At 34.9% G+C, this 27,476-nt stretch overlaps 1 long non-coding RNA gene across 3 annotated transcripts in view; it reads left to right on the top strand.

Annotated features, from left to right (window-relative positions):
* LOC110256694 overlaps positions 1 to 27,476 on the top strand; it is a 437,592-nt gene that overhangs the window by 312,797 nt on the left and 97,319 nt on the right. For all 3 annotated transcript variants that reach the window (XR_002338577.1, XR_002338575.1, XR_002338576.1), the window contains one exon: positions 15,945 to 16,033. This is a non-coding gene — a long non-coding RNA (uncharacterized LOC110256694). The remainder of the gene's footprint in view (positions 1 to 15,944; positions 16,034 to 27,476) is intronic.

The raw sequence follows: 27,476 nt of genomic DNA, 5'->3' as shown, positions 1-27,476 counted from the left end.
CAAACATATAAAACATTCAGAAGTAAAGGGTATAATTTGTTATTTGATAAAATTTAGTAATAAAATGGAGGGGAAGCAGGAAAGATGGTCATTTAAATCAGTGTTCCTTGTGTGCATTTTTTGTCACCTGTTTGGCACTCTAACTGGTAAAGAAACTAGGAGTGACTATAGATGCCTAGTGGAGAGCAGATATACAGGCCAATACTCCCCCCAAAAACAAAAAAGAAAAAGCAGATACATTTTAAAATTTATATTCATTAAGGCATCAAGGAGCTGAAGAAGCAACATAACACTGAACTGAAGAAGCTAGATACAAATAATCACACTAAATGTATCTATTCATATAAAATTCTAAACAGGCAAAACTATGGTGCTAGAATTCGGAATTCAGGGAAGTATTAGTCACATATCAGTGCATAACAAAATATCACAAATTTAGAGGCTTAAACCACACATGTATTTTTTTCACAATTTTTGTGAGTTTGGAGATAATTTGCTTAAGATACTTTGATGGATACTTTGCTTAAAATATCTCAAAGAAGTATCAAAGATCTCAAAGAAGTACCAAAGTATCAAAGATACTTTGTTGGATACTTTGCTTAAGATATCTCAAGGAAGCAATCAAGGTATCTGTTTTGTCCCATGGTCATCTGGAGGCTTTCTGGGAAAGAATATACTTCCAAACTTATTAGGTCTTTTGGCAGAATTTATTTCTTTGTGGTTGTAAAAATTAGAGACATGACTTTTTTTCTGGACATGACAGCTGCATTCCTGTCCCAGAGGCTTCCTACTGCTTCTGGAGGTTGCCCTCAATTCTTTTACCATGTGAATTTTCCCAACATAGTCAATTTGTCAAGCCAACAATGAGTCTCTAAAGCCAATTTATTAGCTAAACAAACTACATATAGCATAACAAGCACAGAGGGATATCTTATCACTTTACCTTTTTTTTTTTTTTTTTTTTTTTTTGGTTAGACACAAATCATAGGTCCCATTCATACTCAATAGAAAGGAATTATTCAGAGAGGTGAACACAAGAAGGAGGCAGTGTTCCTTGGAAGCAGAAATAACAAAAGAATGACTTTGGTTTGGGAGGAGGAAAGCCCAAAACACCCCCACCCCCATCCCAGGTACTTTTATAAAAGTATTTAAGGAAAAATTACTGGAATCAGCAAGATTTTTTTGATATTGGAAATATATTTTTTAATCTCATTGGTGGCTACAAAAGTATGGACATGCCATAATACTTTAGCGAGCTGGGCACTCAAGCTCTTTGCCCCTTATTATGTTTTGATTTAAAGTTTACTTAAAATAATTACATTGAGCATTTTTTTCATATAACTGTTGGCCATTTGTACGTTTTCTTTGGAGAAATGTCTGTCAAGTCTTTTACCACATATAGAAAGTATCCAATATAATCAAACCCATAGAACAGAGAGAACACCATAGTGATTGACAGGAGCTGGATAGTGGAGAAATTGAGAAGTTGGTAGTTGAGTGATATAAAGTTTCATGTATGCTAGACGGATAAATTCCAGATATCTGCTGTACAACATAGTGCCTATCATGAACAATACAGTATTATGTACTTCAAAATTTTCAAGAGTAGATTTCATATCATGTTCTTACTACAAAAAAAAAAAAAGAAACTCTGGAAGGTGTTAGATATCTCTATTATCTTGATTGTGATGATATTATTTTGGAAGCAGAAAAGACCCAGAATAGCCAAAGACATCCTGAAAAAGAAAAATGGAGCTGGAGGAATCAGGCTCCCGGACTTCAGACTAGACTACAAAGCAACAGTCATCACAACCATATGGTACTGGCCCAAAGACAGAAATATAGGTCAGTGGAACAGGACAAAAAGCCCAGAATTAAACCCATGTGTCTACAGACAACTAATCTATGACAAAAGAGGCAAGACTATACAATGGAGAAAGGACAGCTTGTTCAATAAGTGGTCCTGGGAAAACTGGACAGCCACATGGAAAAGAATGAAATTAGAACACTCCCTAACATCATACACAAAAAGAAACTCCAAATGGATTAAAGACCTAGATATAAGACCAGACACTATAAAACTCTTAGAGGAAAACATAGGCCAAACACTCTCAAACATAAATGACAGCAACATCTTCTAAGATCCACTTCTTCAAGTAATGACAGTAAAAACAAAAATAAACAAATGGGACCTAATCAAACTTCAAAGTTTCTGCACAGCAAAGGAAACCCTAAACAAAATGAAAAGACAACCCACAGGATGGGAAAAATCTTTGCAAGTGAATCAACTGACAAGGGATTAATCTCCAAAATTTATAAACACCTTCTGCAGCTCCAAACCAAAAAAACAAACAACCCCATCAAAAAATGGGCAGAAGATCTAAACAGACAGTTCTTCAAAGAAGACATGCAGATGGCCAAAAAACACATGAAAAGATGTTCAACATCACTCAATATTAGAGAAATGCAAATCAAAACCACCATGAGGTACCACCTTGCACCAGCCAGAATGGCCACCATCAAAAGTCTACAAACAATAAGTGCTAGAGAGGGTGTGGAGAAAAAGGAACCCTAGTACACTGTTGGTGGGATTGTAAATTGATGGATCCACTGTGGAAAGCAGTATGGAGATTCCTCAGAAAACTAAACATAGAACTACCATTTGATCCAGCAATCCCACTCCTGGGCATCTATCCAGAGATAGCTGTGACTCGCAAAGACACAGGTACTCTGATGTTCACGGTGGCACTATTTTCAATAGCCAAGACATGGAAACAACCTGTATGTCCATGGGCAGAGGAGTGGATCCAGAAAATGTGGTACATATACACAATGGAATATTACTCAGCCATTAAAAGAACGAAATACTGGCATTTTTAGCAACATGGATGGACCTATGAATTATCATGCTAAGTGAAGTCAGTCAGACAATAGACACCAACATCAAATGCTTTCATGTGGAATCTGAAAAAAGGACAGACGAACTTCTTTACAGAACAGATGCTGACTCACAGACATTGAAAAACTTATGGTCTCCAGAGAAGACAGTTTGGGGGGTGGGACGATGTACTTGGTTGTGGGATAGAAATGATTTTGATGATCATTATACAACTACAGATGTGATAAATTCATTGAGTAATAAAAAAAGAAAAAAATTATGTAGAAATTAAAAAAGTAACTTAATAGACATTAAGTGAAAACTATACTCAGAAGAATATTTGTAGCTTTAAATATATTTTAATTAAAAAATTAAAATTTGTGAAGAAATTATTACTATTAAGCATCTAGTAAATTCAAATTAAAAATAAGCCCCCCCAAATTGAATGGAACTAGGAACTTTTTATTGAAGACAAAAATAGATATTAGTAAAATGAGAAAGTGGAAAATTCCATACAGTAAATAGCTATTCTTTGAAATGCTGGTCAGTTTGAATAAGAAAATGGTGAAAGAAAACAAATGGACACAACATTAAGAATGAAATATTTTAATCTGATTTATCTAAAATTACAGAACTTTACAAGATAATAGGTGAATAATTCTTTGAAAATAGATTTTAAGTTATAGGAAACATAAATGATTTTTATGGAAAAATTTCAAAAGTTTTGTATAATTATAAATTTTAAAAAGTGCCAAGCTCAGATTGGCTTAAGAATTATAGGTTCCTCAAGTATTACATATGAATTGAGCTGAAAACTGATTAACTGATAATCTGCTGCTAAAGAAAAATCTGGAAGTTTCTCCAGCTAATTTTACAAATTATTGCAAATTTTATCACTCAAACCTAAAAACATATGGTACAAAAGCTTAGCCAGAATTCATTTATAAATGCAGATGTGAAAATTTCTAAATAAAATATCAATAAAATATATATTTAAAAAAGTATACAGATAAACATGGGGATTATCTATGAATATCAATATTGTTCAATGTTACATAATCTATCAAAATATGAACAATATATTTAAAGTAAATGTAATATCTACAACTTATTAAATAAATATATCAATAAGTTAAAGGTAGACAGAAATTCATTGTAAAAAATTGCAACTAAAATAGAAATAGCAGGAAACTACCTACACATGATACTATTTATTTACTCTATGATATTAGCAAATATTAAAAAGTGAAATAATAAGCCATTCTCATTAAAATCTGGATGTTAATAAGAATGGCTATTATCACCACACTAAACAGTATTAATAATAAATATTGTAAGGATAATCGATTTCCAATATTAGTTTTAGGTGTACAACTTAGTATTTTTATACATTAGATGTTTTATCTAATTAGTATTACAGAATTTAAAATAGGTCATAACATAACTAAAAGAAAATTAACTTAGATTGCAGATAACATGTCTGTGTTTTTTAAAATAACCAAACAAACCCAGTATGTAAAATGTAATAAATAATTTGATTTTTATTAAAAAATAAATCAATAAACCACAATAATTTTTAATATATGTCAAGAATAGAAATGAAAAGATTATAATGACCTAAAAGTATAAAATACCTAGAAGTGAATTTAATGAGAAATATATAATATCTGACATGAACAAATCAATAAAAGATTATAGAAGAGCATCACACAAGATCTTGATCAATGGAGTAATAGAACATTTCACTAGTTGACATTAATTAGCACCATAAAAATGCATTTCTGGAGTTCCGGTAGTGGCTCAGCAGTTAACAAAACTGACTAGCATCTCTGGCGAGGTGGGTTCAATCCCTGGCCTCACTCAGTAAGTTAAGGATCCAGCATTGTTGTGAACTGTAGTGTAGGTCACAGATACAGCTCAGATCCAGCGCTGCTGTAGTTGTGGCATATGCCAGCAGCTGTGGCTCCCCTAGCCTGGGAATCTCCATATGCCATGTGTTTGGCCCTAAAAAAAGAGACTAAATAAATAAATGAAAATGCATTTCCTTCCAAACATATCTATGTTGAAATCAATTTTTTCTTATATTTAGTATAATCGACTTACAATATTGTATTCTTTTCAGATGTTCAATCTAGTGATTTAATATTTTTGTACATTATTAAATGACTACCACTATAACTCTAGTTACTATCTGTCATTGTTCAAAGTTATTACAATATTATTGTTCCCTATGTTGTATATTATATACCTCTGATTTGTTTATTTTATAAGTGGAAGTTTGTACTATAACCCATCACCTATTTTGTCCACCCATCCCACCTCCCATCTGTTTGGCAACCACTAATTTGTTCTCAGTATCTAATAATTTGTTTCTGTTTACTCATGTTTGCTTATTTTTTTTTAGATTTCACATATAAGTGAAATTATATGACATTTGTCTTTGTCTGACTTGTATCACTTGGCATATTACCTTCTAGGGCTATTCATGCTATTTAAATTACAAGAATTCATTCTTTTTTATGGCTGAGTAGTATTCCATTGTGCATACACACCACATCTTTTATGTAGCTGTCCAGTTTTCCCAGCATTATTTACTCTTCAGGCTGTCATTTATCCATTGAATATTCTTGCTTACTTTGTCACAGATTAATTGACCATAAAAGTGTGGGATTATTTCTGGGCTCTCTATTCTGTATCATTGTTTTTTTTTTTTTTTTTGTTTTTTGCCAGTACCACCTTGTTTTGATTACTACATTTCTCTGGTGTAGTTTGAAATCAGGGAGTGTGATTCCTTCAGCTGTGTTCTTCTTTCTGAAGATTGCTTTGGTTATTTGGGGTATTTTGAAATTCCACACACATTCTAGGATTATTTGTTCCAGTTCTATGAAAAATGCCATTGGTAATTTGATAGGGTCTGAGTCTGCCAATTGCCTTAAGTAGTATGGACATTTTGGTAAATGGCCATCTGTTTGGACTTTGGTAAAGTCCATCTGTTTGTTTCATTTTCAATTTATTTCACCAATGTCTTATATTATTCTGTGTAGATGTCTTTCACTGCTTCATTAAATTCACTACTAGCTGTTTTATTCTTTTTGATGCAATTATACATGGGAGAATTTCTTCATTTGTTTTTCTGATAACTCATTTTTAGTATATGGAAATGTAACAGATTTCTGTATATTAGTTTTGGATCCTGAAACTTTACTGAATTCATTTATTTCAATAATTTTTTGGTGGAATCTTTAGTATTTTAACTATATATATATGTGTATATATATTATATATATATATATGTATAGTTATGCCATTTTAAATAGTGACAGTTTTACTTCTTCCTTTCCATTTGGATTATTTTTCTTTTTCTTGTCTTATTGCTATTGGTATAAATTATAATACTCTGTTAAACAAAAGTGGGAACAGTGAATGTCCTTGTCTTACTCCTGATGTTAGAGGAAAAAAGTTTAAACTTTTCACAATTGAAGTATGTTAAGTGCAAGTTTGTCATACTTGGCACTTATATTGAGGTATTCTACCTCTATACCCATTTTGTTGGGAGTTTCCAATCATGAATTGATGTTGAATTTTGTAAAATTCTTCTTCTGTATCTATTGAGAAGATCATATGATTTCTATCCTTTTTTAAAATGTGGTATATCATGCTGACTGATCATGGTGTATGATTATTTTAATGTGTTGTTGAATTTAGTTTATTAATATATGTTGAGGATTTTTTTCCTTCTTACAGTTTCTAATTACAGTCTTTTACACATATATAAAATCCTTACATTTCTGGTAAGGCTGAATTAGTTATGATGAGCTCCTTTAAGTTCTGCTTGTCTGGAAAACTCTATTTTTATTTAATTCTGAATGAAAAGCTTGCTGAGTAGAGTATTTTGGTGTGCAAGTTTTTCCTTTCAGCATGTTAAATACATCTTGTCACTCCCTCTGGCCTGCAAAGTTTCTAATGAAAAATCAGCTCTTAGTCTTATGGGTATTTTCTTATAGGTAACTCTGTTTTTCTCTTCCTGCCTTTAAAATACTTTCTTTATTATTAAATTTTTCATTTAAATTATGATATATCTTGGTGTGGATCTTTTGGGATCATCTTATTTGTGACTCTATCTACTTCCTGGACATGAACATCTGTTTTCTTCCAAAGATTAGGGAAATTTTCAGTCATTGTTTCTTCAAATATTTTTTTCTGCCCCTTTCTTTTTCTCTCTTCTCCTTCTGGAAGCCCTAAAATGTGAATGCTAGTACACTTTACATTTGCAGAGGTCTTTTAAACTATTATCATTTTTTTCTTTTTTGCTGTTTTGATTGAATGATTTCCAATATTCTGTCTTCTAGATCATAAATCTGCACTTCTGATTACCTAATCTGCTATTGGTTCCATCTACTGTATTTTAAAATCTCATTCATTGTTTCTTCAGCTCTGATTGATTCTTTCTTATATTTTCCAGCTCTTTGTTGAAGTTCTCACTGTGTTTCTCCATTCTTCTGACTTTAGATAGCAGTTTTATGACTGTTGCTTTAGACTCTTTATCAGATAAATTACTTATTTCTATTTCATTAGGGTTTTTAACTAGGATTTATCTTATTATTTCCTTGGGACATACTCCACTGCCTCCTCATTTTGCTTTATTTCTGTGTTTGTTTCTATGAATTAGGAGAAACAGCTGCCTCTCCTGCTCTTGAGAGTGTGACCCTGTGTGGAAGCATCTTCTCTGTCATCTGCATGTTCGAAGCAACTTTAGCAGGCCAACTGGTGCTGGAACAGATGCAGACTGAAGGAGTTCCAGTGTCCGCTACATTGGGCCACCTTATTGGGATACTGGTACTGAAGTTAATGTGAGCTAGAGTTTCTTGGGGTCTGTCCCATCAGGGCCATCTTGGCAGGTGGGCTAGAGCAGCTGGACTGTGTTCCCACCTGCACTGTTACGTTGAAGGGAGAATACAAAAAAAAAAAAAAAGGCACTTTCTGGTGCCTTGGACCCCAGAGAAAATTCCAGTAGTTCTTCATCCATTTGGCAGATACTCTAGGGTTACAAAATGGATTTCCTTTATGTTTGATCTAGGTGTCCTTTAAATTGCTATTTTTTCTCATGTCTTAGGGCAGGCAAGTCTGTACACAGATACTCAGTGATATCTCTTCCTACTAAATTTTGCAGTATTGGAGATGGAATGCTTGTTGATACCATGTCCCTATCTCTCTATGTGTGGTCCCTTTATCATTTGTTGTCTAGAATCTCTTCAATCAGACTTTAGTTCTTATTCAGGAGGAATTGCTCAGTATATGGCTGTAGATTTGGTGTGTCTGCAGGAGGACATGAATTTAAGTTCTCTCTGTGCTCTCATCTTGCACCGAACTCCACAGATTTTTTTTCACAAATTTTTAAAATGATTTTTATTTTTTCCCTTATACTTATTTAGTTCTGTCAATTTTCTACAGTACAGCAAAGAGACCCAGTCACACATACATATATACATTCTTTTTCTCACATTATCCTCCGTCATGCTCCATCATAAGTGACTAGGTATAGTTGCCAGTGCTATACAGCAGAATCTCATTGCTTATCCATTCCAAAGACAATAGTTTGCATCTATTACCCCCACAATCCCAGTCCATCCCATTCCCTCCCTCTCCCCCTTGGCAACCACAAGTCTGTTCTCCAAGTCCGTAAGTTTCTTTTCTGTGAAAATATTCATTTGTGCCTATATTAGATTTCAGATACAAGTGATATCGTATGGTATATGTCTTTCTCTTTCTGACTTACTTCACTTAGTATGAGAGCCTCTAGTTCCATCATGTTGTTGCAAATGACATTATTTTGTTATTTTTTATGGCTGAGTAGTATTCAAGTTGTGTATATATACCACATCTTCTTAATCCATGCATTTGTCAATGGACATTTAGGTTGTTTCCTTGTCTTGGCTATTGTTTTTTCACATATTTTGGTTTAGATTAGCAGTTGACATTTTTGGGAGAAGGAAATACTATGCAAATTTTAAGTGTCATGTAGAATTATATATATATATTACTTAAATATATATATATTTTTTCTATATATTTAAATATATTAAAATATTTATATAACTGTATATAGTTTAAATAAGAAACAAAAACATAGCCAATAGTGAGAAAGCATTTGTATCTCCTTAACATTAGAACTTTATAGAAAGTTCCTTAAATCTTAATCATATGCTATTAAAATAGGGATAAGCAAATAGGTAAAGAAAAAGCAGAACAGAAGAGATAGTTTAGTAACGAGTTTTATTTTATAGGGAAATTTAATACGTGCAAGGGATGATACTTGGATTTAGTGGGAGAGAGATTATACATTAGAATAATTGGATTTTTTTCATTTATCCCTCTATATCACAGCTATAAGTCGCATGTGTCATTTCAAACTGGTAGCAACATTTGAAAATTTAAAAAAAGGGAGTTCCCATCATGGCTCAGTGGAACATGAATCTGACTAGTATCCGTGAGGACTCAGGTTTGTACCTGCCTCACTCAGTGGGTTAAGGATCCGGCATTGCTGTGAGCTGTGGTGTAGGTCATAGACACAGCTCGGATCCTGTGTTGCTGGTGGCTGTGGCTGGCAGCTGCAGCTATGATTGGACTCCTAGCCTGGGAATCTCTGTATGCTGTGGGTGCAGCCCCTGCTCCCCCAAATCATTTAACACATTATTACTATTTCAATATGCAATGGATGTGAAAACAATTATTAATTAGATATTTATTATTCTTTTTGTTTGTTTTTCCTACTAATTCTTTGACATCAGTATCTATTTTACACAGACAGCACATCTTAATACAAATTTCGGCAGCAGCATGTACCTAATGCCTGGCATATTGGATCCTCTTTCTATGTCACCATTGGATGAAATCAATGCTGTGAACTACATTGATCAGTCCCTTCGTTCTATGGTTTCTTGTAGAGTTCAGCCAGAGGGAGGCATCAAAGAGAAGGACTTAGAGTAAAAGGGCCCCTGAAGGCCATAATTTCTTTTACGTGTCCCTCTCTGGCAGGGTTCTGGTAATCACTCCTTTCTCCTGCCTTTCCCACCCTTCTCGTCCCTCTAAGAAGGAAGAAAATGGATCTTTCAATATTTGTTGGCTTCCCTCAACCTTTCCTCATCCTTATAAATAGTCCTTTTACTAAGCCTTTTAATTTACCCTATTTGTCCCATATTTTCCTGCCAGAATCCTAATTCATATAGTTATTCAATACAAAGAGTGTAAAAGTATGCCTTATCATATATCACAGCCAATACACACACATATGCATATGTAAACACACACCTAATGTTATAAAGCTTTATATAAAAGGTATAAAACTTTTGAAAAAAATTGTCACATAATATATATTTTTTTAAATGTATGGCCACACCCATGGAATAGGAAGTTCCTGGGCCAGGGACTGAAGCCAAGCAGCAGCTGAAACCTATGCCACAGTTGCAGCAATGCCAGATCTTTAACTCACTGTACCACGCTGGGGATTGAACCTGTGCCTCCACAGCAAACTAAGTCACTTCAATCAGATTCTTAACCCACTGTGCCATAGTGGAACACCATTACGTAATATTTTGTAAATAAAACATTTGAAGAAAAATTTTGGATAATTTTGTGAGAAGCACAAATTCAGGAAACTAAAAAATATGAGGTAAAAATCAAAGCAGGTAAACAAAAACAGTGAGTGATTAGATCATGTTAAAATTAGGGTGTTTGTGTTGCTAAATCAGATCTATAAGATTTTTTTAAAAAAATAGATGAAAATATTGACATCACATAAAATACACAAAATATTAATATCTTAATTTATAAAGAGCTACAGATTCCTTAAAAGAACTATCAGAAAAATAGACAATAAATTTGAACAGTAAATGTACAAGAAGTTAAATGCAAATGTCAAATAAGTCTATGATAAGATGTTCCATTTCATTAGTACTGGGCAATCACAAATTAAAACAATGTGTCATTTTATTTTTCATTGGCAAAATGGAAAAGATTGACTTTACCCACTGATGAAGTAGGTGCAGGGAAAGAAAGAATCATAGATTATTAATGTAAGTGTAAATTTCCACAATCACCTATTTGATAGTAAAATGGCTTTATCTATAATCATAAAATCAAAATATGCCCTTGCTTTCCTTCTGCAAGCCTATAGTTAGTCACCTCTCAAAATGAAATAAAATTATCAGTATCTAAGGATGTGTGCACAAGGATGTTTACTACTGCACTGTGACAGTCAATACTAGGTGGTGGTGGCGGGGAGTCTATCACAGGAGAAATGTAGGAAGAATTTATGAGCATTCATTTTACGAAGCAGGATGAAACTAATAAAAACATGCTATGTCTACAGGTATTGACCCGGTAAGAGGGTCATATTATTTTTAACAAGGAAAAATATGGGAATAATGTATCTATAATCCTATTTTATCAAAAAGCAGAGAAAAAAGAGAAAAACACACCTATGTTTTTATATGTATATATAAAGCCATTTTGGATGGAGAGGCACTAAACAATATTAATTGCTCAATATATTGGGAATGAAGTGGAACAGAGGAGATATTACAGAGTTATACAGATTGAGTATGTAAGAATTGATTCATTAAAAATGCAAATACTTTGAAATAAGAATAGAAGGCTACAAAAAAACACCATTGAATACTATATATATACACCATATATATATAAATATATATATATACATATCAACTTCTCTTTGTTACCATCCCAGAACAGATGCTAAGTACAATCCAAATAACTTAAACCGGCAAAAAGGATGCTTCTTACTATATAGAGCCAGTTTCCTAAAAGACTGTCCTGTTATCAAACCTTCTGTTCTGCATTAAGATCACTTACCAATTTAAAGCCTTCTGATTGATGTATACTTCTGCTTTCATTAACAGTTTTAATTATTTTAACAGCTTAATTGACAATTTTGGCAGTAGATCTGTCAAAGTTTAATTCAGAACAATATCAAAATAATCTGAATTGGGAATTGTGTTTTCCCCGGATTCTATCTCAAGGAATTTCTTTCTAAATCAGGAGTATATAGCTGTTCTCAGTCTTGTATGTCTCATTCTAAAATGGTTATGTAGTTAAAAGAGGAAGTTAAGTGAAATCTTTGTCACAATTGTCATCAATTTTATTTTTTTATTATTACATTTTTTATTTTTAGGGCTGTATTTGTGGCAAATGGAAGTTCCCAGGCTAGGGGTCAAATGGGAGCTACAGCTGCCAGCACACACCACAGCCACAGCAACGTGGGATCTGAGCTGCATCTTCAACCTACACCACAGCTCATGGCCATGCGGGATCCTTAATCCACTGAGCAAGACCAGGGATCAAACCCATGTTCTCATGGATACTAGTTGGGTTCATTAACTGCTGAGCCACGATGGGAACTCTGTCAGAAATTTTAATATTTAATAATCCAGCTCATTTTTTTCCTATAAAGTGAAGATTTAACTAGTTTAATAATATATTATAAATTTATTTTTCTTAGATAATTATGCACAATATAATTTTATAGCATAATTGGTCTAGATAGTTTTTGACGGCAAAACAAAACCCTCCACAAATTCCTGCTATTTTAAGATAAATGTCATTCAAAACAAACAGTGCCCTGCCAAAAGAAACTTATCCTCTAAATGCAAAACTAAAAGAAAGCTGGTCTGTTAACACTTCTGACTGGCTGGTATTTGAGAGCCTACTTAGCATATCTGAATTTATTTTTCAAGGAATCCATGAGCATGTTTCACAGTCAAGATTTCACCTTACTCCCATCATTTTCACTGCCTGACAAGTACTTCCCAACTTCATTCATGCTATTTTTCTACCCAGCCCTAGTTTGAATTCACCTCTTTTCCAATGATTACTTAATGACAGTGATTGGAAATTACATTTTTTATCTCCTATGCAACACTTCTATGTATTTTTAATAATAGTGTATATGTTTTAGTACACTTAATGCACTGTAAACTTCCAGTAGCCATTAGTAGTGCTCTGCGAAAATTCATTACCCAATATAATTTTTAATAAGAAAATGTTGAAAGTGAAAAAATTGCTATAATTTTTGTACCACATTTAAGTAATTGCTTAAAATTTTCCACTGTGGATGTTTTGGGGTACTGCAGATATAGTCTAAGTTTTGTAATAGAAACTAGTTAATATGAATCAGAAAGTAGGAAAAGATAAGACAGTCCACTGGTTCTCCATCTATTTTTATATCACTTTGGAGACCAGAGACTATTGGAATCACGAGATTTATAAAACATTAGCCCTGCAGCTTTCCTGTGTTTATTTTTCCAGATGGTACATTGAATTTGTGGATATTCATACAACACAGAGAAGATTAATCAAAAGAGCAAGACATATAAAATGTCTTTTTAAATCATGCTTTTAATTGCCTCTTTTTTCTACCTCCAAAGATTTGGATAAAATATTTTCCCACATTGGCATTATTTTTCTCTGGAATGAAAATTCCTATTGTGGACCAATCACATATCATTCCAGGGCAGACATCTCTAAAATTGTTGGCATATACTGTATGTTCATCAATGATTCTGTGGTATGTATTCAGAACCCCTGATAATTTTAGGTAAATACAGGTAGATAATTTAAACGGAAATATTTACTTACCTTAGGAAAATAAAGTATAGATTACTTATACCCATGTTCATTCCATAATATAGGACTTGCTCACGCCTACCTCTGGCAGTTTTCAGACACTTCTTCACAGTAATTCTTCTTCTCCTCTCTTGTCCATTAGCTTTTATTTAGTGGTTATTTTGGCTGGAAACTAAAGCACTTTAGAATAAACCTGCTTGTTATAAAAATTATGTATTACTGAGAATGGTTGGAATTTAGGGTAGTATAAGAGCTGAAATCACGTGAGGTTGGGAAGGTACATATAAATAAGCCCATAAAAGCCCTGTATGCCATTATTTTTAATCTTAGATTTATTGAGCACTGGATATATTCCAGATACTGAACTTCACCTATGTATATTATATATTATATAATTTAATCTTCACACCATTCTAAGATAGGAATATCACTATCCACATATTGTAAATGCAGAAACTAACTTTGGTCAAGTAGAATAACTAACTCGAGAAGGCAAGTTTGAAATAACATGCTAAAAATTTGCGAATAATTACAGAGTGAATGAATCAATGAAACAATTGGAGGAGAGGAGTGAATTTGTCAGATCTAGGCTATAAAACATTGAAACTCCTTTGGTTTTCAAAGAATAGTAATCGTGAGGGATGAAGGAGTTGTATAAAATTTGGGAAAAAAGAGTTGCCCAGCAAATTCTCCCCTGCCCAGTTAAGAATCACCCTCTCACAATTACCCTGTGCAACATGGAGAATAGGCATCTATTATGCATAGCTCAATTTAATATTCCAAGAAAGAAAAAAAATTGTATGTTTTCTGCATAGGTCAGATCGTACTTATAAAACAGCATCTGTTTGTTAATAAGAAAAAATGATAAAGCCCCAATATCTATGTGCAAGCAATTAGGATGGCGAGGACACTCAAAATCATATTATGATGGAAAAGAAATCTGGATCTTTATTTAAAGTAGGGAGGATTTGTGAAAGGCATCAGACATGCCTTCAAATTTTTAAAATGTTGCTAAATATATGGTAGAGGAAATCAAGCATTTTGGGTTGTAAAATATAACTTTTTCAGATTTCAATGTAATAGAAAAGGGTATTTCTAATAATTGTAAATTGGAGTGCATTGTCTTTGAAGTAGGTGAATTTCTAATCACTAAAGGTTTGAAAATGTAAGTTGCAAACCTCTCATCAGAGGTTTGTCCTCTTTAATTTTTCCATTGACTGTGGGAAAAGCCTTAATACCAGGGTTTTCTATCTTTTGAAGAAGATGTAATCCAACTAAAACCAATTTATTTGTAAGGGAACTCATTCGTTTATATAAATGGAAGTCATGAGACAGAGCATGCTTTAGGAATGGTTAAGACCCAGAACTTCACATATCCCTATCACCAGTTTCATTTTTTCAATCTGGCTTCATTCATATTGGCTATAAATTGGCATGGCTCTTGAGTTACATTCATCTTCATTCATATTAGGCAAGAGAAATCTTAGCTTCAGTGAAGTGCACCATGTTTAATCTCATGCATGAGATTAACATAATGTATGTAACATTCTCTTTGTGTCATTCTGGGTTATAAACCTATCCCTGACCCATAATATGTGGGAATAAACTGTGAGAATACTGATAAGTTTGGTGTCTCTTCCTGAGCAAAGGTTTTTGATCTTTAGCATGCATTAGAATCACCTATAATACTTGTTAAACCACAGATTAATGGGCCCGCTCTCAGTATTTCTGTTTCAGTAGGTCTGGGGCCCAATAATTTGCATTTCTAAGACCTCGCCAGGTGATGATGATAATACTGGTCCAGGAACCACATTTTGATAACCACTGCCCAGGCTCCATCTGAAAGCAATTAAGAATCTCTGCTGGGACCCAGGCATTATTATTGGTTAAATGTGTGTAAATCATTGGAACTTTTGTTAAAATGCAGATCTGATTTGGTAGGTCTGATAAGGGGCTTGAAATTTTGTATTTCTTACAAATTTTCAGGTGATGCTGATGCCCCTGGTTCATGGTCCCCACGTTGAACAACTATCTAGATTAGATCCTGATTAAATTAATCTGAAGAAAAGCCAGGTGCTCTTAATGTGCAGGTTTATTTGTAAATCATTGTTTTAAGCAATCAAGACCCAGGAGTTAAAAGCCAACCTAAGAACAAGGGGAGGAGAGGGTTTCTTCTAGAAAGACAATCTCTTTGCAACCAGGTCAGTGATGAAATTGGTTGGGTTAGGCTTTGGGCATCTTATATTTAGGAACATCTGAAGCCCCTTTCCTATTTAGAAATTATCTCGAGCACCTTTGTGTTAGCCCACACGGGAGAGAACTCAGATTCGGAGATTCTTTACCGTTGAAAGATAAACTCAAGTAGAGTCATTTATTTTGCCAATTTAAAAAAAAAATCTGAAATCTGAAAATCTTCTATTACCAGGCTCACAATACATTTTAAGAGGAAGTCATCAGCATTTTAATCCTCTACAAGAACCATAGACACCCACGCAGCTGTTGTCAGAAGAAAAGGTAAGAAAAACAATTTTTTTTCCAACAGCAGAAAAGAATTTGAATTACTACTTCTTTTAGTCACTTATTTTTCTCACTCATGTGCAGTATTTTCTTTAACTTGGGTACCGCGTTTTGGTTACTAATAACTGCTGATCTGTCCTGAATGAATGGATTAGTTTATAGGAAAGATTTGCATGATAGAGAATCAATAGGGCAAGTTTAAATCCCTTGCTGGTGTGGAGAGAGGAAACAAATTAATCTGGTGATTGTTGATAAATTGTGAGCAGAGAAGTGAAAAAATATATTTTTTGGGGGGAAAAATGATCGTCTGTAATGTCAAAAGTGAAAAATACCAGGAAAATTCAAGTAAGGGATCCTAAGCCTCTGCTTTATCCCACACTCATAAAAACTGATTTGAGCTGATGTTGGATTCTATCCATTAATAGAGAAAAAATGACTTTCACAATTAACTCCTTATATGAATAAGGAGTTTTGCCCAATATGAAGTGGTATACCTGGATGTTATATGTGTGAGGCTACTTTAAGAGAGTCTTAACCCATAAATAAGGGAAAGAAGGGAGGAAAGGACAAAGACACCTTTTTCGACTGATGTTTTTATTGCTGCAGATACCTATTCTTTCTTTCTTTCTTTCTTTCTTTCTTTCTTTCTTTCTTTCTTTCTTTCTTTTGACCTATTCTCTTTTGATCTTGGAACATGAAGTGTGGTTTGTGGGATTGAGCTGGGTTTGTTAGGGTCATATGTTAAAACTTAGGTAGCACTTGCTCCAGTTATCCATTGCCTTGTTATGGCATATTTTATCATTAGGATTTGCAGGATAAGCCTTATAAAAATTACACATTTTATCACCCCACATAAAAGTGACTGGTATGATGGTCTAGATGACTTAAGAGAATGGCTAATTATCCATATTTTACCATTTGCAAGGTCAGTGTATCAACCACTGAGAGGCCAGTATGAGGTAAATGGCTGACAAGAATTTGAGAGCTTTTGTGAAAAGATCAGTGACCTTCATTTGTCATAGAAGCTAAAATAGGCTCTAATAATTCCGGTAGAGGGCAGCAATTCCTACATGAGCACATCCCCATGTCAGAGGCCAGCAAAAAGATTAAAATGATAACTACAGTAGCAGCAATAGCAACAACAATAATTACTAATTGAGTTATTACTCAGGCATCATGTACGTATGCTTTCATTTAATTTTCAAAAGCAGCACAAAAGATTTTTATTATCCTCCTTTTACTTATGAGGAAGCAGGCTTTGAGAATTTAAGTAATATACCTGAATAAGCTGATCAATCTTGTAGGGAACAGAAGTAAGGCTTTGGATCCAGGACTAGGGAGCAGGTTGGTACCTCGAAAGTGTCATGACTATAACTGCCGTCCTGTAATGCTCTGGTGGTGGTCTAATGTGTTTTCCTCCAATTGTATTCCCAACACACAAATATTTCTGCAAGATGCTCCTTGGTGTTTTGGAGTTGAGGAGTGGTTCTGGGTGGGTAGGAGTGGGAAAGGATTCCTGAAATCTGGGTTACATGAGCTTAAGCAAGTTTATTTTTTATAATACTTCTCCAAGAGAGAGGTATAGTTTGAAGGATAATCACTATATTATCTCCAGTGGAATACAGTTTGGAAGGAGCTGAACTAGGGAAAAAGTATAAGACCAAGAGTTAAAAACCTAGCTCCAGCTCTGCTTGGCTGATTCAGTAGTCCCACCCTCCACCATAATTGGACAAGTTGATGCCATTCTTTATCAATATTTGCATGAGTAGTAGGAAAAATGATAAGGCTTACTCATGTCACAAGTTGATGAAAAGTTCTGTGGTATTTCAAATGTGATGTATTCAAGGTGATTGTTTTAAAACATTATTATTTGTATAGGAAGTTGATTAATTAATTAGAGATATAATTAATGTCCCTGAAACTTTTCCCAGTTGGGTTTTCTGTAGTACATCATTTGAAGATATAGTTTACCTAAGGAAATAGCTCAGACCACGTATTAAAATTTTTCCCCCTACAAAGGATTTGAGATGACTTATAGCAAGAGAGATACATATTTTCATAAGTATATATGAAGGCCAAAAAGTCAGACCCTTTGTGAAATCAGTGGATTAGAGAGGAAGGAAGAAAGTAAGAATGTAGATTGTTATCCTGTAATAGGTTATCACAATTAAAGGTAAACCTCAACTTACAAGAATGTATTTGTTTTCAAAAAAAATGGGAACAAATATTAAAGAAGAGAAGAAACTGCATAAATTTAGAGAAGATTAGGGGCCAGAGCCAGAGGATTCTATCTACTTGATCTAAAATATTTTTCAACTCCTGATTCTGAAAATCTCATTGGAAACATATACCTCTCCTTACCTCTGAGATTGCATCTAGGCAATGGACACATTGGATAGGGATTGTAAGCATCCAAGATTATATGATGATCTGTATTCTTACCCTCTGAATCCAAGACGACTGCCAAAGACATGTAGAATATAAAACAAAAGGAAAATTATCATGTCTGTGTTGAAATGACTAGCCCATTGCTAGTCATCATCAGAATGTACTGAGCCCATTGCTAAAATGGGAAATTGTTTACTTTTGAGGCAGACCAAATACCAGAGCACAGAAATTCCTAGGTCTTTAGGAATCAATGGACCCCAAATCTGACATCTTTTCTATTGATATAGCAAATTCTTTTATTGATTACGATGCTGTCTCTATTACTTTGTGCACGCTACAGAGTATTTTTGAAACACAGTGCCTGAACTCAAAGAATAATGAGACTTAAGTTCAAAAGAGTTATTTATTTAAGTCAAAAGAGGCCTCAAGGAGCCCTACATTTTCCAAATAAGGTAACTGAGGCCAGTCAGGGAGCCATATATTCACAAAGTAGACTGGTGACTGAGACAGGTCTTCAAGTTTTTGTTCACCCACTATGGAGACACGTAGCCATTTAAGAGACTATCCACATGTCATTTTGAATATCAATCCTCAGATAGCGTGTTTTGGAAGTCAAAGAGCTTCAGAGCTAATTAGAAAGAAAAACAAGAATGCATGTAATGAACATACCAAAGAAAACAGGTTTCACATGGGCTTGGAAGGAAAAGAATCAACAGTATTTCTACTTTAGAAGGCATTTTGGGAACGAAGCTAAGCACTTAGAGACAGTTAATGTTTAGCATGATGTGTAATTACAGGAATTGGAGCGGATGTGGGTGGATAAAAATGGTCCCCATCTTTGCAGCAAGCAGTTTCTGCTTGCCATGGGGAGGGAGCAAACAAGACCACTGAGAAATGTGATTGAATTATTAAAAATCCTAGTCTGCTTATAAGGATTAATTGTGAATTCTGAATCAATATTTTATCATTTTAGCTAGTGAAAAATGTATGAGACAGCCCCCTTTTTTATAAGTACCCTAGTATAATTAAAAAAAGATCCAACTCTCTAATTGTCATCTCCTGTTTACCTGTATCATATTAATTAGCTAGGTTATGAACATTTAGGAACAGTCTGTCAGATTCCCTGTGCCCAGCATCACTGGACCCATAAGTACCCCCCCCCACACACACACAAAAAAAAAACAGCTTAATTTTTTAATTTATTTACTGAGAAAACATTTATTGCTTACTCGAATGCAGGTCACTGTTAAGGGTCCTGGGGTATATAGTGATAAGAGATATCATTGTCCAAGCCTAGCAGCAGAATACAGAGATCATTTTGATGAAATACATACATGTAATCTGGTTTTCTTATGCCTCATCATTGTGTGCATAAGGGATGTATGTGTGTGTGTGTGTGTGTGTGTTGTGCAAGATGGATGCATCTCCTGATTTACAACAATAAAACAAAAACCTTAGTAGCTCAGTCTCATACCTACTATTTTCAGGGTAATAGTACTGTCCTCTTTTTAGCATCTCTCCCAGTGCCAACAACTTTTGGAAGTTCTCAAGAAGTATCTCACATGGGAGCTCTGTAAACATGTGCATGTGAATGTGGGTTTGGAGTTTGAATCCTGCTTACAGCACTTAATAGTTTTGTAACCATGGGCAAGTTCCTTAACCTCAGTTTCATCATCTTCAGAATGAAAATGAACAGAATACCTACTCTCTCTCCCCAGATTTGTTTTAAAGATCAATTAATATAAAACCTCTAGAATAGGGGTAGTCCCTTTATGGCACAGTGGAAATGAATCTGACTTTGATCCCTGGCCTCACTCAGTGGGTTGGGGATCCAGTGTTGGTGTGGCTGTGGCTAGCCCTGCAGCTACAGCTTCAATTAGACGATTAGACCTCTAGTGCCTGGGAACTTCCAAATACCATGGGTGTGGCCCTAAAAAAGCAAAAAACAAACAAACAAACAAACAAAAAAACAAACAAACCACCAAAAGCTAGAATAGTGCTTGATATAAAATAACTCAAGTCATTTGTTATAATTATATATATACTGATGTGGACTGTGTTTCAATAACTATAGATGCATTTTTATCTTATTTTTGCATCTCTGAAATTAGGATGTGATTGTCAAGCTATAGTGTCTTAAATGCAATGGAATGTAACTAGATACAATGCATATTTATATATCATGCATATAAACATATTTATAATAATATATATTATCTTGGGCTTAGGAGTACTATCAGCTATACTAATATTTCTACCTTTTTTTCCCCTTGATCCAGTTCGAAGTGGCAGTCTGACATTTAGGTCTAGTTCATATAACAATGTGGGTTTTACAACTTGAATCTAATAAAACTACTTGTGCCACTGCAGATGTAGCTGATACATGCACTTGGGTGTCTAGCAGTGGTATCTAGAAGCATTATGATATCTATAGAAAACAGTCATTTCTGTTACTCCAGGAGTGGTTAGTACTTATTATGCCAAAAATCACTTTAATTTCTACTATCATTGAAATAATCTCTTGAATGTACCCTTGTGTCATATTGTGGGATTATAATTTAACATCAGGGCTGCTCAGGACTCCTTATGCATTGCAGATTTTAATTAATCAGCTGTTTCAGTTTTGATTTGCAGACTCCACTTCCTAGGGCTCAAGCTTATATCTTGGGGCTAAGCTTAGACTGGAAGGGGAAACAGTGACTAGCAATAGGCAGTCCTCTCAAGGTACCCCTCCCCTCAGGCAGGAATGAATATCTGACTCTTATTTGAGGATGAATTGTTTCCTAGGTATCTAGTCACCTCCCAAGGTGCCTGTGTGAGCTGGATAAATGCAACAGCTGAATAATCACGTGGTGATATACACTGTAAGTGTGGTAGCCCTGGTGTCTCTTCCCATGCTATTTCTTTGGCTTGTTGGTGCTCATGGACGTTTCCTGCCTGTCCTCTGCTCCACTGCATGTTATAAAACATTGACCTCTGCAAACTATGTATTCCAGACTCCCTTTCCCTCTGGCTTCCAGCTACATTTAGCCAATGGTAAACACTAACGGACATTGGAGGGAGAGAGAAAAGCAGAACCTGGATTATTTTTCACTCCGTGTTTTTTGGCATTGTTCCTAATAGGGCTGTATCCTACCCTTGCTGGACATCTTATCTTTCTTTGGCACCACCTCCCATCATAGCAAATCTCTTGAGCTCTAATGATTCCATTTCTTTTTCCTCCCTTTGTCCCTATAGCCTAAGGGTGATGGTGACTTCTTGCACTTGCTAATTTCTAAATTGCCTTCTGTTTGGTATTTCGGCTCCTTCCATATCTTTTTAACCATTTTTCTATTTTATTATCCTGCTATGTACCTGGAATGGGTGTTACTTTCCTGACACATTCCCATGCCAAAAAACCTTGAGAGTACCAAACTTGTAAAACCTTATAGTTTGTATCTGAATACTAGTGAAGTCAGTGCAAATTTAAGTTGAGAACAATTATATATAATTTTATATACATATATAATGTATATACAATATACATTATTAATACATGCAATATAATGAATTGCATATAATTTTAATATATTTGTATATTATATAATTGTATATAATTTTTATTATATATAATATGTTTATATAATATTTATTTAACTGACATGGTCAAATATATGTCATTTAGGAGATACCATGAATAATGAAGCTTTAGACAGGCTGATAGAAAAGACGGTAGGGTAGATTGGGAGAGTTTGGAGTTAGTAGATGCAAACCACTACATTTAGAATGGATAAGCAATGAGATCCTACTCTGTACCAAAGAGAACTATATCCAATCTCTTAGGATAGAACACAATAGATGATAATATGAGAAAAAGAATGTATCCATATGTATGACTGGGTCACTTTGCTGTAGAAAAGAAATCGACACAACATTATAAATCAACTATAATTTGAAAAAAGAAAAGATGGGAGGGTGATGGGTGGAGTGTTTTTTTGTATGGCACTCTTTGGAATATAGAATATGGTCAAAGACAAGGGAACATACTATAAATTAAAAGCAACAAAGTTAGAGACAGCTAATATCATTTATTTTGATTTTTATGGTTGCCAGGCAATAAGTTGTCAATATATGTTCTGCAATGTAACTTTATAAATATTGTAAAGGAAGCATTATTAGCAATATGTAATGATGTAGAAATAGGAGATAAGAGGCGTGAAGTGGTTCTTCTAAGGGCACACAATTAGTAAGTGTCAGAGCTAACCTGTCAAATATGATGCTAGTTCACCTGCTCAACCCACCTTACTCACCCACCTTGAACATGTCAAGCTGGAGCCAGTTTGGGGCCTTTTTACAATTTCTTTTATCTGCCTGGAATGGTCATCCCCTGGATATTCATATTTCTCTCTTTTTAAACATCTAAGAAAAAGGGGGTCTCAGTATATTTATTTGATTATTATTTTCTCCTCTGTCTACAACCCCATCCAGAAGATAAGTGTCAGGAGGGCAAGGACTTTTTCTTTGCACTTTTGACCACCTGGTGCCTAGAACAGTGCCTGGCACAAAGTAGCTCCATGATAACTCATCATTGAATGGAAGAAGGATACATAGTGGGCTGTAATTAATATCCTCGTTTCCTGTCCTAATTCCCTGGGTGTCGAAAACCAAATCCTCAGCCACTTCCAAGGACATATGCTCTATACACACAAAAGTCACAACTGCTTCCAGAAAAAAAAAAAATATATATATATATATAAATATATATATATATATATATTTAATTTACAGCATTATTAGTTAGAGAATTTGGATCCATTTTTCTCAGCCATTGTCGGTGTGAAGGCTGAGGAATGAGATTCCTACCATGCCAAAGTATTTATATTTTTTTTATGTAATTAACGTGATGAGAATGTCTGAGAGCACAACTCATTGTATGACATTCCCGCAGGTCCAATTCATCTGTTTTCATTTCTGGCTCCAGTTAACAGTTTTATAGAGAAAGCACATAGAGTAGTGGGAACTCATGCAGAGCTTCATGGAGGAACAAGCAATTTGCTATTTCCAAGAGAGAAATGAGTGAAGAACAGAGGAAGCAAGAACCAGTCTTTTCTGTTTTAATTAAGAATTGTCTATTTTGAATAAGCCTCCTAGTGAGACATGGGGAAATTCAGCCTGTGCCAAGCCCCCTATGTGGACATGAGAAAGGACCTTATATTTGAAATGTATATACATAAGAGACTAACATGTAGAGATATAGTCAGTTTCACCAGAGATTAGTGTAGCACAAAAGGGTGTGTGCATTCCTATGGAAATAGAGTTTCAAGCTGGAAGCAAAGCACTGTTTCTTCACGAGACAAAGGCTTAAGGCTTGGAGGGAAAAATTTGCCTTTGAGAAGGATGGCTTCAGCTTCTGCACCTTTCTTTTCCTTTTTCTTCTTTTTTTTTTTCTTTTTTCTCTTCCTTCCTTCCTTCCTTCCTTCCTTCCTTCCTTCCTTATTTTTAGGGTTGTACTTGTGGCATTTGGAAGTTTCCAGGCTAGGGGTCCAATTGGAGCTGCAGCTGCCAGCCTATACCACAGCCACAACAACACCAGATCCGAGCCATGTCTGCGATCTATACCACAGCTCATGGCAATGCCACATCCTTAATCCACTGAGTGAGGCCAGGGATTGAACCCTCATCCTCATGGATACTAGTAAGATTTGTTACCACTGAGCCATGATGGAAAATTCTCTTTTCCTTTTTCTTAAATTGAATATAGTTGGTTCACACTGTCGTATTAATTTCTGCTATATGCCAAAGTCATTCAGTTGTATATATGTATACACATTCTTTTTAAAATATTCTTTTTCATTATGGTTCATCATAGGACACTGAACATACTTTTCTTGTTGTTTATCCCCTCCGTGTATAATAGCTTATATCTGCTATCTCCAACCTTCTTGTCTATCCCTCTGGCAAACCCCTCCCCTTCCACAACTACAGTCCTGTTCTCCTGTCTGTATGTTTCTGTTTTATAGATTAAGTTCATTCTACAATATTTTAGATTCTACATATATGTGGTGTTATATGGTATTTGTCTTTCTGACTTAGTATGGGGATCTCTACTTCACATTTCTTAACAGACTGTTCCTCACTGCATGTTCAGCCCAGGAGGCAGAAATCTCAAGAGAAGCTCTCTGGGTGCATTTAAATCCTAACTACTAGTTGGGTGAGCTTTTGTGGTGGTTCTCTCCATATCTTGCTGTCATGGATTTATCTCAGAATCTCAGTGTCTACATCAGTGTTTTGGAAGGTAGTAATTTGAATGCAAGGAGCAGAATCAAAGTGACTAACTTATGTTTGAAAAATAATTTTATCAAAAAGATGCAACAAAAGATAAATTTACTGTAGCTCACAGAACCAAAGGAAGAACAAAGCAACAGAACATTGTTGGGAAAAGCAAGGCTACAGCAGAGCTGGGTATTTCTGAACAGATGATTTGTTCCATCTGCATTCCATCTCTCTGTATATGTTGTTCAAACTTCTGAAAGAGAGTGGATCTGAGTCTCATGTCTATCCTTGTATCAAGGGGAGCAACTCTCTTGGGATGGCAGCCCTAGATGAACCTAATCAACTAGGGAAGGGAAAGTTTCTGCCCCACAAAAAAATCAATCACACGAACAACAACCAAAGAAGAAATATCCACTATCCTTGAGTTTTAGGGGGACCACAGTGTTTAAAAAAGACAACACATGTTGATTGCTCACCTTAACGCATAGCACAGATACTCAACAAGTACATGCTAAGTGTGAAATAGAGCATGATACCACAAATGGGGTAAATAAAGCAAAAATCCTATTACTGGTAGCAATAGCAGCAACAATGATGCTAGGATGATAATGGGTCTTTAGCTTTAGATAGGCTGGGTGTAAGGACAGTAGTCAACCCAGGATCAGAGAATGAGGGAAATGATAGTTCCCTTGGGTTTCTAAATTAAATCACACAATATACACTAAGCCCTTAATACAGTTTTATATTTTGCTTCTGGTTAGGTAATCAGTTTTATGTTTGTGCATAAAATCATCTCTATACATCACATCTATATGTATCTTTATCTAACATATATAAGATTGCATCTTAGGACTTTAAAGGAATCATAAAATTTATTAATGGGATAAATTTGAGGTTGTGTCTCTCTTTAGCTTTTTCTTGACCCCCTTCCACCTAAAAATATGTTTCCTTAGTATCCACATGCACATAGAATTGACATTTCATTACACACATACAAAAAAAACTTCTGCTGGCAAGCTCTGGAAAAAATATACTAATTATTATGCTTCCCTCATCAATTTTACGGGTAATGTTGTTGTTATTATTGTTAGCTTGCAAGGCCCACATTGATTATTGAAAGTGGATATTAACAGCTGCATTTTATAAATAACATCTTCATGGAGATAAAGGAAAACTGTGGAAAAAACCCCATGGATGGGTGACACAAAGCCCAACTCATGCCTCTTGTGTGCGTATGTATATGTGTGTGTGTGTGTGTGTGTTATACACACATATATATATATATTTATTTCTTTCTGGAACAGAAATGCTCAGAGGAGGGAGTTTAATGTCATTAAGATAAATTTTTATTTTTCCAGTGACTTCCTCAGCAAATGCCTCTTCGCTTTCCTGTCTGTGGCCCTGTCTTGGTAACATAGCTAGTGATTCTTATGAAAATAGATGTGCCCTCTCTTCTCCAAGAAGCTTCTGCTTTGAGTTGTTTGCCTTTGAAGGTAAATGTTATTCCACTATAGAAGAAGAGTAGAACTGACAAAGTTATTTCACTACACACCCCATCAACCCTTCCTGTCATATGCTTCATTTGGTGATGTTTCCAGAATACGAGATAAAATTTTGGTGCAATATTCTCCAGATGATACTAAATCATCTTGAGGTGAATTTTGGGTGGGTCTAGGCAGCCATGATCATGGTAGGTTCCCCCTAACAACTGTTTTCCACTTAAATCAATTTAGAAAATACAAGTGATAATTTACTCCTTGTTGCAAACCTAGAAGTATTATAAAGGAGATCCACTCAACTAGTTAAATAAGTTGCAATGTATAGTGTCTAGTTTACTATTCAGATACTAGTTTTAAGATTGTTTAATGACATGGAAAACTCTTTCTGACATATTGTTAGCTGAAAAGACAATTCAGGTATCATGTAGTATAATCGCAAATGACATAGTCATAATGATATTAAAAATTGTGTACTGATATATTTCTCTATTTACTCAATTTTCTACAAGAAATGTGTGCTTCTTTAGAACCATAAAGAAAATCAGTGACTGCTCTTTTGTTAAAGAGGGCCCCACTGACCGTTTTCTCTTTCAGCCTATGGGCCCTGATTAGGATTATCACTGGACTCACCCACCTCTGGACTTCAAGGATGACCCTAATTCCCTTCTATCAAAGATGAACCTTTACATGTGATTTCCTAGGAAATCATTTCGACCCACTGACCAAACCTATGAGATAAGGCTCAAAGTCTACACCAGACCCCATATTTCAATTCAGATAGTAGAAACCTGTTACTTCTGTAATGAACTCACATTTAGCAATTCCATGACCTTCCCTGGTTCATTTTTTCACCTTATTTTTTTCCATGTCTATGTGACAAACTCTCTCTAGACTGTGGGCTCTTTTGAGGATATAGTATGCAATCCTGCAATACAGTGTCAGCCTCAGTGTCAGCCAAGTGCACAGTACAGCAAGACCAAGGGCAAAAACAAGCAAAAGGAACTGCACTATGCTAAACACTGGCATCAGCAAGGTAATATGCCAAGGGCTTTCAGTCTGCAAGATGACTATAATCCACATTTTTTCCTTCAAGGAGAGAACAAGGTGAGAGAGAAAAGGTGAGCATGTAATGACAAGAACACAAATAACTATTATATAGGACAGAAGATGTATGTCAAGTGGTTGTACTTATAATGAAGGCTTGTGAGATTCAAAGAAATCATATGGTTTAGTGGGTTAATGGTTTTCTGAGGACATTTCATGGGGGCTTTATCCCTAAAGGTGGGACTTGAAGGAGGTAG

The sequence above is a fragment of the Sus scrofa genome, chromosome 14, assembly GCF_000003025.6.
Source record: "Sus scrofa isolate TJ Tabasco breed Duroc chromosome 14, Sscrofa11.1, whole genome shotgun sequence".
In the NCBI taxonomy this organism is placed as follows: domain Eukaryota; kingdom Metazoa; phylum Chordata; class Mammalia; order Artiodactyla; family Suidae; genus Sus; species Sus scrofa.
Note: the sequence above shows the minus strand (reverse complement) of the source record. Positions and strands in the feature narration are given on the sequence as shown.